The sequence below is a fragment of the Haliaeetus albicilla genome, chromosome 17 (genome assembly GCF_947461875.1).
Source record: "Haliaeetus albicilla chromosome 17, bHalAlb1.1, whole genome shotgun sequence".
Classification (NCBI taxonomy): domain Eukaryota; kingdom Metazoa; phylum Chordata; class Aves; order Accipitriformes; family Accipitridae; genus Haliaeetus; species Haliaeetus albicilla.
Window position 1 is genome coordinate 22,434,953 of NC_091499.1, and position 14,809 is coordinate 22,449,761.

A 14,809-nucleotide genomic window follows, 5' to 3' on the forward strand; every position below is an offset into this window, starting at 1 on the left:
TCCTTCCCATTTACGACATTCCAGAGTAGATTTATCTTTCTCTAAATATCAATGAACAAACGAACTCTTCAATACGAGAGGTAAAATGGAACATTTTTAACTGAACTGTGATTCCTGGAGGCATGAGTAACAAATTGGACACTTGTTAGTCTATTATCATCAAGTTTCTTGGAAGGAAAACAGCACCGAGCAAGTCGGTGACTCTGTGACAAAATGAATACTTTTTAAAATTCTTTTCTACATACAGAATTAAATCCTGTTTTCCCTTCATGTGTTATATTTTTGTTTTATAATGAGAATGAAGCTTCCAAGCTAGTTATACTCAGCTAGTTAAAATAGGCTCTTCCCTTACTTCTTCCTTGGAGAATGACTGTAATGAACAACTTCATGGGATTCTTCTCTGTCTGAATAGTTTCCAAGTTAGAGTTTACTGTCTAGAAAGAGAAGATTTCTGGGAGGAGTGAAAGGACAGCCCAGCCCAGACAATATGACTCACCCTCTCTAAAAAAAGCTTCTCAGAGAAAAACTGAACTTTATCATTCTTCACTCAAAACTAGTATCTTTGTTTATTATCATTCCATGTTCTTTGCTAAGAGCATTATTATTTGCTAACATGGATTGTGGATTTATAATGTCCTTAAGTGTGTAGCTGTGCTGTAAATGTTTGTTAACATAAGCTTCAGCTATACTGCCATGTTATGCATAAGCCTAACCCATCGAGACATGCTAATTTGCACTTAGACTTCATTCTGGATCAAGTTAAACAGTGTATTTGGCAGGGACACCCAGGTGTAGCTTAGGTACTGATGCCAGGGCCAAAACCCTATATGTAATATTATATATTTTTAAAAAACCCATAATAATTATGTATTTGTCAGAAAAAAATAGAAAAAATATAAATGGAATATAAACAAGAAGTTTAATGTTGGTGTGTTTTCCCTGCAGCATTCAAGTGCCTATTTTTTTTCCATTAAAGAGCTTTACAACTACAGGAAATGAGCAGTAGAGCTAATTAAGAAGGCCTGCTGCAAAAGGTGATCAAGATCAGGCAGTGGCAAAGAAAATTCACCACCACAGAAGTTTTTAGCTTCACTGTTATTACCTAAAGCTGCTGAGCATGTAGGGTTAAATTGGTTGGGATATTTTTGCTCATCTATTCAAACTGATAAGCAGCTGAAGTCATTCTGATGGACGCCTTTGTTATGCACAGGTAGCTCCAAAACGCTAATTGCTTCCCAGATTTTAAAAGATATGGCCTGAAAGTAAGTATTTTAGTCTAAAGCTTGCTCTAAGCTCCACTGAAAGATGTATTGTCAAGTAAGAGCTAATAAACTAAGCTGAATTTCTGATCAAAACTTCCATTCCTTTTTGCCTCTTTGATACTGCCAGGTATGAAGGTTTGGTATTGTTGCTCCAGCTGCCAAATGCCTTTAAAGTGTTTGGTAATAATTTGACATAGTACGTGCTGACATCTTTGTGGATGCTGATTATTTTACAAGTGTGGCTCTTCTCTTCTTAATGAACAACAACATATGAAAACTCCCATCATGACAGATCTATTTATTTAAATGTACTTAAGCAAGAGTAATAAAGTGTATTTAAAAACAAATCTGCTGAAGGTTACAACTATCAGCTTCTACATACAATTTGCATAGATTTCAATAAGAGCACAGAATAAGACTCTTCTTATATCAGTAGGGTTAAAAGACTGCTAGGGTTGCAAAGGATTTGTTTCATTAAAACCCTGATTCGCTTGCGCTTCTTCATCCACAAATCCTAAAACAGGGGGTTTCTGATTTCCTTCCCCGAATCTGATGCTGTTGCCTCTGTTTGTGTTAATGTACTTGTGTATCATGCTGTAATACTGCTCTTACGAATTTAAGGTCTACAAGAATGAAATCTTCCGCCAGTCTTCATTGCTGGAAGTCTGAAATGGTGCTGGGTTAGTGGCTTCAAAAAAGCAATCTGTATTTATTTCTGCCAGCCTGGTTGCATGCTCTCTAGCCTTGGTCCCAAAGAGCTCCCGTTCCTTTTTTGAGCAAATTTTCCAGAACTTGAGCTGAAGATAGCTAACTGGGGAGCGACAGTGGATGACACGTGTTACAATCAGTGCCACAGTCATGATGCTGACTATCAGGAGCCGTCCTATCAGCTTGGAAAAGAGAAAGATGGGTTAACGGTGGTTTTGCATGGTCATATGTAGGAGTATAGAACTTAATATTGAAGCAGACATGAAAACTGTAAGCAAAGATACCCTGGAGTGCCTGTAACAGTCTGCTCGCTGCAGAAAGAGAGGATCCCGTGCATACGATTCAGCCAGCCTTACAGAACTTCTGCACCCCTGAGCTGATCTGGTTGGATTGAGGATGAATACTAAAAAAAGAGAAGGTGAAGTTCTTCCTCAGTTATATCCTGCTTTCTTAACTTTAAAGGCCAGATACTGACCAGAGGTTTCTGCAGTTGTGGTTAGATTTATGGTACAGAGGGTGCAGAATCACCCTGTCTGCCTCTGGTGCTGCGAATTAGACCTCCTGTTTTTCATCTGCTTTTGGGAAGTACCTTCTCTCCCTGATGTCTGAGCCTGCAAAAAATAGCCACTTGCCGCAGCACACAGGAAAAGTTGTGTCCTGTATGTTTTGTAGGTTGGACACAGATTTGACTATTAAATATGGGAATTTATTCTTGTTTTATACATGGTTTAACATTCCTAGGTAAGTCTCAAAAGGCCCCACATAAAACAGGTAGATGCTGGTCCCTTCAGTACTCAGTGGTACCTAGCTGGAAGGTCCAGGCAGACACCTCACAGCATTCCCTTTCATCTCAGGCTGATTTTTTTCCAAGAGAAAAACATTGAGTGCTGAAGAAAAATGAGTTTGTATTCTTTTTTGTTCTTAATTTTGTTGAAAGTAGATCAGATATTAAAAATAATGGTCAGTAATAAAAATGCTCTCACACTTTTTCTGTTTGTTCGACTCATTTGGGTTTTTTTTAGATTTCATTGCAATATCAGTAACAGTCAGTCTTCCTTGATTTTGCTCATTTCTTACCCTATCTGAATTCAGTGGTATAGAGTTGCCCCTTTTCAGCCTTTTTCTTGGCAGAGCAGCATGCTAAATATTTAACAAATATAAACACTTTTTTGGTTTTAATAAGCATTTGTACTAAACAGGAACTTACAAAAATCCAAGTAATTATAGTCTCTTATAAAGTTAACTCCATTAACCAGCCTTAATGTTTTCCTGAGAAAAAGTGGTAAAACCTGGTTTTTTCACTGGAGTTAAGACGATGACCAAACAAACCTAGAAACAAAACTGGAGTGCTGCCAAAATTTGGGGGTTTCATTTCACTCTAAAAAAAAAAAAATCCCCACACAAGTGCTATTTTTTTGATCATGCAGTTTGCCTTCATCACAAGAACACTCTAACAAGACAGATACATATTTTAACTCTTCTTCTAGAATACAAGTGTGAAATTATTAATAGGTCCAAGCGCTGAGATTTGTAGTCAAACCAGCTGTCCTTATTTGTTTCACTTGCCAGCTCTCTGTTGCGAAGAGGCTTCAGCTTCCTCTCTATTCGTGACCTCAGCTTCCCCTCACCTAACGTGTACTTACAGAAGTCTGAGGTATTTAAAGGGGTGAAAGTGGAAAAAGATAAGAACTCATACCATGCCTAAGTTAAATGAGAAGAAAACTTGCTGTGGAAAGTTCTGGTCTCTAGGCTGGTTCCCTGCCTGGCTTTGAGAGAGGTTTTGTAAATGGCAGTGCCAAACAATTGCCATGCAAACACGCAAAATCAGAAAATAGCACAAATATACACTTGCTACCTTTCTGTTAGGTTTTTTTTTGCTAATGAATTTTTGCCAATGGTGTACATTTGGTACAATATATAGTGTGAGAGAGGACTGTTTAGTCCCCAGCAGGCACAACCATGCGTTGAGCAGCCAGCGTTGAAGCCCATAGGGTGAAGAGAAGAGCGGTGAGGCTCTACCTGGGACTGTGCCTGAAGGCTGAGGAATTCGCCTAGTATCTCCTCCAATAACTTCTCGTTGCAGGGTGTTTTGAGCAGCAGCTTGTGGCACTCTCGTCCTTTATCTTTACACACGACGTTCATTATCAGGCTGCTCCCGCTGGCTGCGCACTCGTAGAAGCTGGCTCTGAGCCTGGCTACCGTGATCCAGGAGAAGCCTGGGTCCACCAAAGCCCTGGCTGTCACCGACGGCAGCACGAGGCAGCGGTGGGAGCAGGTTCCCCAGGGGCTGCAGCTCAGCACATCTTCGGAGGGCAGCTGCCTGTCCCCAGGCACCACGTCCTGGCGTTCACCATGTTTCAGCCAAGCAGAAAGAGGATGAAGGCAGGCACTGCGAGGAAGACGGAGCCGTACAGCACGTTCCCAGGATTGCCGGGATGCTTGAACACCACAAGGAGAAGGTGTGCTCGCTGGCAGCCGTCAGCAGGGACACAATGCTGTGACCCAGGACGGTGAAATCTTAGTCAGAAAAGGAAAAGAGAAAGACAAGTATCCTGAAGCTCCCACAGCTTAGAGAAGCTTGCAGAGCTGTCACATTCAGCGGTGGTGGTGATGCACTGAGGCACAGCAGCAGCTCTCAAAGGAGACAGCAGAGCACCCGCTCACTGCACCGTGTCAAGGTCAAGTGGAGACCCACCCCAGTAATCAACATCAAACCAGCAAAGATCTATCTTTGTTTCTATAAAAATAGTTTGTACTTGTCCACACATGCATTGTAACTAGCAATGCCTTAAACCTCATAATCTTTTCAGTGAAGCTTCTCAGTGACGCAACAGATTCAAAGTGTGAATAAAATGTGAGAACACCACCCAGAACTGTGTACATTTTTTCATCCTGCCTTACCATGAGCAACACAATATGGCTTGTTCTCTTCTGGCAGACAGTTCAGCTACAAACATCTTAATTATTCAAGCTAATCAATTAATCTTTTAAAATTAGTTATAGTTAGAGCAAATTAGCCAGTGCACACATAGCAATGACCCAGTAAGTGGTTTCCACTGAAGCTTCAGCTACCAGAGTACCATTTGCCAGGAACCAGACTTTGGACTCCCTCCTCCGTGGCACGTAGTGGCAGCTTTGTAGCCCAGAAAAAAATCCACCCCTAAACGAGCAGAAACTAAGCAGATGGCATGACGCGGAAAAATCATGGAAAAGGCTTGCATAATGAAGAAAAATATCTGGAAGGGATTCCTGGGCTTGGAAGACTGAGCTGCCTATGAAAACATTTGCTCCTAGAGTCCATAGGTTTTGTTCATGCCCTGAGGGAGCTCGACCAGGCTCCTAGCTAAGGTTTGTCTCTTCTAAATCTAGATGAGGTGAACTGGCATTCAGAATTAAGGAAGCTGAAGCTTCATTGCTTGCTCATAGCCATGTAGCTGAAGCTCTCTGAGGCGATGTAGGCAGTGCGGTAGTTTGCTGTTGTTACGTGCTTGGTGACAGCCAGCCGTGCAGCCAGCCGGAGAGCTGGTGGTCGCTGTCATTTTCTCTGCCACAACCACTTACCTGGGGTTTGAGAGTCAAAATCACCTGCCCCTTAGGGCATAAGCTGTCTCCCTCACTAGGTGCATCAGCGGTATGACTTCATCCTGATCCGATTTCAAATGCTGTCATTTACACTGCACCGATTCTTCCCGGGTGTTATCACCGCACAGTTTACCACAAAGCCAGAGCATCACCCCGGGCTCAGGCGAACGCTGCCTCCAGGTCAGCCAGCCCGGTGTTGGTGCTGACAAGGCAGCAAGGGGTGATGCTGCCCGCATCGCTCCGTGCCGTACCGGGGGCCGCAGGAGCCCAGCGGCTGGAAAGCTGGCGCGGACGAACGCTGGGCTCCGTGCTGAGCTGCTGCCGCCGAGAAACCCTGCCACTGACCCAAACGCCTGCGTCAGCCTGGAGGAGACTTTGCTTTGTTATCGCGTGGCAGGGTAATAGAAAGGTGTAAAACCAGCCGGAGTGAATCAGCCTGAAGGCTGAGTTAGTTTGGTCACCTCTTGGTTCCAGCGGAAAGCTGGGGAAGGAGCACGAGGGCACAGAAAGCAAGCTCAGGAATGCACTCACGCCCCAACAATCTGCATTTCAGGAATTTCCTTTGCATCTACCACCTGCTGATGTATTTCTTCTGTAAATTTGTCCGGTTTCAGTTTTAACCCATGCAGACTTTTTTAACATCCGAGACATTGTATAGGAAGCGTGTGTAACCTTCATTCAAACCTGACACTCCCCCATTCGATGCCCCCAAGTTCTGGCAGGGGAAGAGAGAAAACAGTGGATCCCTACCTGGTCTCTCCATCCGCTCTTGATCTTGCACATCTTCATCATAGCCCCCTGTTTTCCAGGCTGAGGAGCCACTAATAGATTTAGCCATTCCTTGTCTGATGTAATATTTGTTTCTTTTTTTGTTTTTTTAAGCCAGGTTGCCACCTGAACCAGTCTCTAGGATTCAGGTATCATTTTTTACATAATGGGAAATGGGGGGTATGCCAGATTTACAGTGCATTTAAGGTGCAGCTGAATCGCAGTTTGCTACAACAGCATACTGACACAGTTTTGTTTTCTATTTCCTTGTAATAATTTCTGGAATTTTAACTGCTTTTGGATCATCCATGAAGCACTGAGTTGATACTTTAGTGAGTTATGTATTATAATAAAAAAATCTCAGTCCTGAGGGATAATATCAGTCAGTTTAGAGTCTATCAGTATATATATGAAGGTAGGATTTGGTTTCAGTTTGAACACCACTTCCCCTCCACTGAATTTGACCTGCCATTTTGCTTTCTGGTCAGGCAGTCTGGTAAAGTATACCTGCAGCTCTTTAAAGCAGAAGTTTAACTATCCAGAATATTGGCAAATATCATTGCCTTGATTTTTACCCAGAGGGAATGGTTAGTGTACCTTGAAACCAGAATTCACCATGTCTGAAAAAGTCGTAGCAGATGTCGGGGTGGCAGAAACAACAGAAGCAAGGTGAAATCACTGCAAAGGCACCTCATTACAGAGACAGGGACGTGGGCTGCCTCTGACCACCACTGGTTTAACAAGGGATCCCAACGACCAGCGGCAGTCCTCTGGAGCAGACGACGACCACACAGGGGAAAGAGTACAGCCAAGAAGTGCTGCTACTTCACTTTCTGAGCCTAATTTTAGCAGTGTTTTATTTATCTGTAATAAAATACGATTTCAGGAACAAGCTTCCTGGGAAAAGGGCAGGGAGCTCTGCGTGAAAAAGGATTAACCCTCCCCTCCAAGCAAACATGTTTCCAGTAAATACTCCAGAAAGAGGTGGGAGAGGGAGGAGAGACCACCCTGGTTGGAAAGCGAGGGTGTAGCTGTGCTAGGAGTCAAATGGGGAGCAGCGATGGCCGGGGCGAGCCCCACCTGGGGGGGCTGGAGAGGGTCCCAGGCAGGAGGGGAACACAGAACCCTGTGGCCGGCTGCTTTCGGCGTCCTCAGAGCATTGTTCTCCCAGGGCAGTTCTATCTTGCCCTCTAAATTAACACTTGTCTCGCTGCAACAGCTGTAAAGCATTAACTGGAAAGTGTTTAAAAAAACAGTTTTCTGCTAAAGAACACAGAATTCCAATGTAATGGTTATTTTTGCATTGATTTGCATTAAATTTCATGCCTTCCGAGGAGGATGAAAATAATGCCAGAATGCAAGAGACAGATATTTTTAGAACAAAATGATTATTTTTATTATTTGAAACATGTTTTCTTTTTGAAATATACTTTATTAAAATGAAGGGGTCGGTCAATTGAAAACAAATTGACTTGTTTAATATTTTATCAAGTTTCTCCCTGACGTTCTAATTTCTATCCTTGCATTTGCAGCTGAATGAATCTCAGACATTTTCTAGGTGGAAAAATCTGTAGCCTAACTAGTTCTGTGGTTGTATCAAATGCATAATACTGGTCTTAAATGCAGCGTGTATGTGTGCGTGCGCGCATATTGAGTAGATCTTGTTTTAGTAATGTTAGTAAGTCCTTATAATAGGTTATTTTTTTTTTTGCTGGGACATTTTCTATTTGTTTGGAATAGCAAAAGACTGGTTTTGTTTTTCTACAAATCATTCTCTTTCTAGCTGCTCCAACCAAGGCCCATCCTGTCCCAGATTCCTGTCATTAGTCTTATCAAGCTCAACTTCCTCTTCACATTATTACTCTAATGTACATTGTACATCCATGGATGCAATGGAAAAGAGCACATCAGCACTGGTTTTCTTTTTATAACAACCGGACTTGCTTCTTCAAGTGAGAGACTTGTAAGCTGCATTTCTCAGTGCCTAGTTCAGAAGGACATATGGAAAAGTCTTTTTATTCTAGGAAAATTCTTGTAATGCCTTTTGTCTCGTTCCAGGTGAAATTAATGCTTAACTAGTGGGGGTCTTGTCCACAAGCAGATCTGCACCTACCCTCCAGGTGGACTGACGTCCCCCGGGGGCCCATTACCTCAGTTTGTGAAACCAAGGAAGTTATTCTGACTTTACAGTTGAACCAGCCTTCTTACATGTTTGCGGAGTGTCACACAGCTCAGTGGCACCACATAAATCATTAATAGTACTAATACTTAGTAAAGAGCAGCCTGAGAAGTAGCACTGTGACTGGGCATGTACAGCTTACAAGTATTTGTGTACATTATACTGCTATTTTAAGGCATTACATTTATTAGCAGTTTTTGGCTGAAAATGAATTTTAGTGGGTAGGAAGGAACCACGTCTGCAAAACCCAGTGTAGCTCTGAAGGAGGCTCTGACGGGTGAGCTCTGGTACAGTCACACAGGCCATTGCACTGATTTTCTCTTGCTATTATTAACTGCTGCTCTTTTAACACTACAGGTCTCATTTCTGGATGGGGAGAGTCCTGTAACCCAGTCCGAGTGTCCTACAGCAACCAGCAGTGTGAGGGCTTTACTGTTCCATCTACACTAATCTACAATCTATAAGTGCCATAAATAAGTCTGTGTGATTCTTTAAGTGTTGTCTGTGGATTAAGTGAAAACAATTTGCTGAATTTATAAGAAAATATATGATATTTTCATAGGATTAGAAAAGTAGAAGTTGTCAGGTTTTATGATGAAATTAAGGAGCCTTAGTGAGGCATATTATAGAGTTAACTCATCTGTAATCAGGTAAATCAACCTCGGTAGTGAACTAGTTAGTTATAAGAAAACAAAGCTCAGTCTTTTTAATTTACTATGGAAAATGAAATGCCATAAAATTACTTTGCAAGTTTAAGCACATTAAATCCAAAATACTTCTATAATCTTATTATAAATGTTTTGTATTCCATGCGTCCTTGCTTTCTTCAGGTTATGCCATCACATCTTGCTGTCTTGGAATTGCTGAATAGCTGAGATTTGAGTCTCTTCCACTCCTTCTGTGTGTGTGTGTGCGTGCATGTGTGTGTGCGGCCTGATTCTGTCTGATCATATGCTACAAAATATGTTCTGTACTTTTTAATTCAATTAATCCTTCTTCCTCTTTTTAAACTTTAACTAATTAAGTAGTTCTTCAGTTCATGGTAGTATGCCCCTTTCCCCCATTTCCAGTTTCCCATCCTGGGCTCCTTTGCTGCCCAAATTTTGTTACTTAAAGAATTTTTTTTCTAACAGTAAGGCAGTGCAAGAGCTGAGACCCTATCCCTTTCAAAGCTGTCCACATGCAGCTATCTTTGTTATGCCAATAAGTTCACAGCCTTCTCTGGGTAAAATCAGGTGAGCAAGTTAAGAATGAAAAAAACCCCTAATGAATCTTCCTGTGAAGGGATGCCAGTCATTTCTTCTTAGTAAGTTTAGAAGACAGGCAAACCAACTGTCCATATGGAAGAGAGTGCTCAAAAACATTAATACACTTTTACCAGTGAAAAGAAATTTCACAATAGTAGCCACAGCTACTACTTCTAACGTACCCCTGGAGGAAGATAACTCCACCAGGAAGCACTACTTTCGCAAAGGAAATGATGGGTGGCTAGACTTCACCGCAGATTTTTCAATCCCTCTCCCACCAAACAGCCTACATGATATACTAGATTTAGCATATAATTAAAATTTAGTATACATTTCTCTCTGCAGAATGAACATTCATTCCACTCTTCATTCAGCAATGATGACCTCGAGAGAGGTCTAGAAACGGTCTCAGTCTCCTGTAACTGAGTTTCGTTCTTACAGAATTGGAAAGTTTCTGCTCCTCAACGTCACTTGCTCATATAGTTTTCCTAATCGATCTCATTCCTTACCTGCAGAATACCCAAGCTGTTTCAGCTTACCACAAACGTATGAGCCGTGTCAGACTCTATAGCAGGTATGTCTGGCTTGTATTAAAGGCTGAATTCTGTTACACTCAAAAGCACTTTTGGTACCTGTCTTTTATAAGCAGCTAGTCCTGCTGTCAGCCTGTCCTGGGAGAATCTACGACATTGTAACTGGCAGAGAAAAATCTTTTTTTTCTTTTTCGATAGGAAGATATGATTCAAAAGGAAAGAATGATAGATGGGACATAAGGAGAAAGCATTCCCAGTTGCCTATATCTTATGTTAGCAGTAACTTTCCAAGTGTCTGGGTCTGCTTTCATTTATTCTGTAATGCTCAATTACTCCACCATCATTGTCATTTTATTTGCAAGGCATTTGCAGCTGTAAGTATTTCATTGCATTACTGAACATCTTCTATATTCCTCTACCTTACGTAAAGGCAGAGTTATTTAAGTACCCTCCCAGGGACTCTGGTCCTCTGCCCATTTTTCCGTTGCTAGAAACCTACAGTTGGGTCCACCAGAAGAAACTTCATGAGGCATACAAGATTCTGTTTTACCAGAGTTTACCACTTCTGCTGTCAGAAACAGATCCTCCATGCAGCTCATTGGAGGAACATCCTATGGAGCCTTGGGGCCTCTGAGGCAGAGTAAGATATACGACATTTTAAGGCAAATCCATTGCATACTGTTCATCACTCACTGGGGAAGTGGGATCTCATCATTGATAATGGGTCAATCACAGTCACCTTCCTTACCTGGCAAACTTAATAAATGAAAGAATACAATTACTTGACTTGATCAAAAAAAGGGTTATGCCATATAAAAAAAAGACAAGCATGAGAGAAGTGAATATAGTTCTAGACCATAGTTATCATCAGTTAAGATCTACTGTAAGTGCTTTAGCATCTTTACTAGGTCATGAAGCAACCTGGCCTTCCTTAGCATGTCCTGAAGAGTTCAGCTCCTCATCTTAAGGCTAGTCCTATTCTTTAGGGAGAAAAAGAAATGCATATGCCGATCACGTACTCTCTCTTGCCACAGGCTGAATTCATCTAGCTTAGTCTCCCAGCAGTGTGGCAGTCTAGGGAAGTTTCCGCGCCCCATCCTCCTCAAGATTTCTTCATTGGCATTTCCTGTGGGCAGATCCAACGGGCCCATCTTTCCTGGCATTCCTAGCTTCCTCTGTTACAAACTTGATGAAGACAAAGTGGAAAACCAGGGATTTTTATACTTGTGATTTTAGAATCATTCCACCTCCTTGAAGATTGCCTTCCAATTGGCGGTAGGTACATAGCTAGACTGAGTGTGTAACATTTGGAGTGAAAGTGCTTACTGGTGAAAAAAATGTATGTTAATGTTTTGGGGAAAGTAAGTCATACATTCATAATATCCTTTTGCTATGGATTATTGTTCATGGTAGCACAGCCCTGGGAGTTGGAGGGGGACAGCTTTGCTCTTGGTTGTCCCAGGGCCAATTAGGAGTGAAACCAGTAAAATCACAGGTGGTTTTGGGCACAAGTCAGAGGGGAAAAAGGCCACAATATCATGCTAAATATCTTACACAAAAATGCATTTCAAATGCTAAGCAATTTTCCTCTGAGTCCCTAAACTTCTGGAAAATCATCATAAATGCTATGAATGCTGTTTTCTTTTATCAGCCTGGGGAATCTGGCAGGAAAGGCAGCATCTGGGGGAAATGCTACATGTGCATTTAGCTGAAGGAATGGCTAGATGCACTGGGATAAAATGGCAAATAGGATAAAAAGATGGGGAGCTTCTTTCCTCATAGAGTCATATGCCTGTACCACAGCTCATTGCGCCAACCTTTCTGCGTGCATGCTGTGCACGTGAACATCAGTACGCTGCTGCCTGCCCACGTGTCAGAGGTTCTTAGAAAAGAGGGAAGCTGGGAGTGGGCTGTCACCACTGTGACAAGTCACGGGGACCCTGCAGGACTGATGTCTTCCCCAAGGGTCTCTCATACACAGAGCAGGCTACCAGTGAGAAATGGTGGTCACAGCCCATTCCTCATGGCTGTCTTTCCCAGGGGACCCCACAGTGCTTTTCCTTTCTGTGACTGGTGAATGTCTGCAGCCCAGGTGGATGGGGCTGTATGTTGGGAAGACCCAAATTAGATGCTGAGCTAAAGAGCTCTGAAGTCCCAGCTCACCTTACACGTACAAGTTAAAGCTTACCTGAGAACAGATGAGAAGAACACCACTTTCACAGCATCACTGAGGCCTGGGGGACTATTAGGATCCCACCATTTGTCTTTCAGTATAATGAGGATTCCCACAGTAACTCTGGTAGTGTTGCAGGCGTTCTTGTGGAGAGCATGGATATATAAAGGCATGCCAACAGCATCTCTCCTCCTGCTTTTTTCTGCCTTTTGGAATTTGACTGCGAACAAGTCTGCGGGATTTAACTGCATTATTCCATTACCACAAGAACATCACTACCACAATGCATGATTTACATTGTTCTCTTGCTATTTTTATTAATACAAATTAAAGCAGAGAGGATATGGCCTTGCATATATGGATTCATGTGCTCCTTAGTATATCATGGGCACTGCAGTCACGTTCACTGAAAACTGCAAGATGAAATCTAAATTCTCGTGAAAGTATTAGTTTTCCTGTTGACCTAAATGGCTGCAGCCACTATGCAGTGTAGAGCAGCAACCAAGGCAAGCACAAATTTAAATTAGTCACTGACCTGTGTTAGTTATTATCAGCAGAAAAACTGATGCGAGCTTTGAGGAAGACCCAACGGTAATCCTGGTTTTCAGAGTATTTTTCAGAATGCACCTGTGTAGTTGGGTCCAGTTCTCCTGCCTGCCTCAAGCAGACAACAGCTATATTCCTTCCTGGAAAAGGTCCTGGGCTCTTGCTTTGAAGTGCTCTGACATTATTTGTTTCAAAGTTGAACTTGTTTAGATAACAGTCTGTGTACTGATGACAGTATGGACATATCCAGCACTGGATTGCATAGGCCTCCTGCTGCAGAGCGCTCCTGGAGTCAACTGCCAAGAAAGGACAGAAAATAACATCTTGGCTTCGTTAGCTCTGTCTGACTTAGCAGCTTGAAGTTACCTTACTGAATTTTAACAGAGTAGCCAGAGCAAAGGGATTAAAGTTAGACAAAAGTATGTTTCATCCCAACTAAGACTTCTGCAGACCAAATAAATGTGAATTTAATGCCCCAGTGCAGTGCAGAAATACAGCTATTTTCCAAACACTATATGCTTTCAAACACTAAGAAAAAACTTTTCATCAGTGGAAAATACATAGGCCAACAGAAGAATTTGATGCATTTATTTCAGACATATAATCCTTCAGAATAAGCTTTGATCTTACAAGTTTTAAGAAATGAGGTAATGTACTCCATTCCCTTTGCTTCCTTTAGTCACAATGATGTATATAACATACATAGCCAATTTTTAGCTGGACTCAAAAAGTCATTAAAAAAATCTAAGAACCAGATTCTACCCTCAAACATACACACTGTTACCTGTGGGCTGAATCCCCATTCACTTCGTTCAGAATACACTGAACTAACTTTAGACTAATTTAGACTGCAGCCCTGAAATGAAGCATGCATGACTGAACATCAGCTACTGAAGTTGAGTGAACTCAGCAGGGTCTCAGATGAATACAGGAACCCATCCACATACACCCAGTTGTAGGATAGCCATCTTTTCCTGTGGTCAGAGATGCAGAAATTTAACATTTTTAGAAACCAAAAAGAAGCAGAATAAGAATGTGAGCAGAGGCATGTGCCAGAAACACTTCACTGTTGTGACTCCATTTAAAATAGGGAGTGAAAGATACCTTTGCTACTGGGTACCATAGAGTGACGTTTCAAAAGTTGTTCAGTATACCCAATCCAGATGAAACTAGTGCTAAGTGCCTGTGCCTGGACAGAACTCACTGAGACTGCTTCTCTCTTCCATTTCAGACAATGGATGCAAAGGCGAGGCCAGCATCCTCTCTTGTGTCAGCAAGCATTGAGGAACACCAACCTTCTCCAGCCCTCCCACCACCCAGTAGGGCTATCTGCGCTGATGCCGTTTACCTGCTCTTCCTCACCGCGCTTCCTAGTAAAGCAAGGGCAGCCCAGATTTTTTGGGGCTTGAACTGTTTCTTCATTGTGACACAGACACTCCTACCCAACAGACTGTGTTGCTGGCTGCCAATGGGACGGAACCGTCTGTTCTTCCATTTGCTTCAAATTCCATTAAAAAATTATGATCTTTGATAGGGAATGAGGGGGACAAGAAGAATGGAAGTAAAGAATGGAAACAAAACTTATATGAACGTTGGAGAGGGACTTTTCAAAGGCTCTGGCCTGGAAAAGAATAAGTAAGAAAGTACACAAGATTCTTCTCGTATCCAAACTATACTCCGCACAATTACGGCTTCATCACTAGCTGAAGCAAACTTTCGTTGCCCTATCTGAATCAAAGTTACATCTGTGTAAGTGGAGTTCAGAGTGTCCAGTAATGACAGTCATATGCAGGTAACATAAATCTTTAACA

General features: G+C 42.1%; 1 pseudogene; it reads right to left on the minus strand.

Moving 5' to 3' along the window:
* Positions 1 to 1,545: 1,545 nt before the first annotated feature.
* Positions 1,546 to 6,390, minus strand: LOC104314387 (calcium homeostasis modulator protein 6-like; annotated as a pseudogene).
* Positions 6,391 to 14,809: the final 8,419 nt, after the last annotated feature.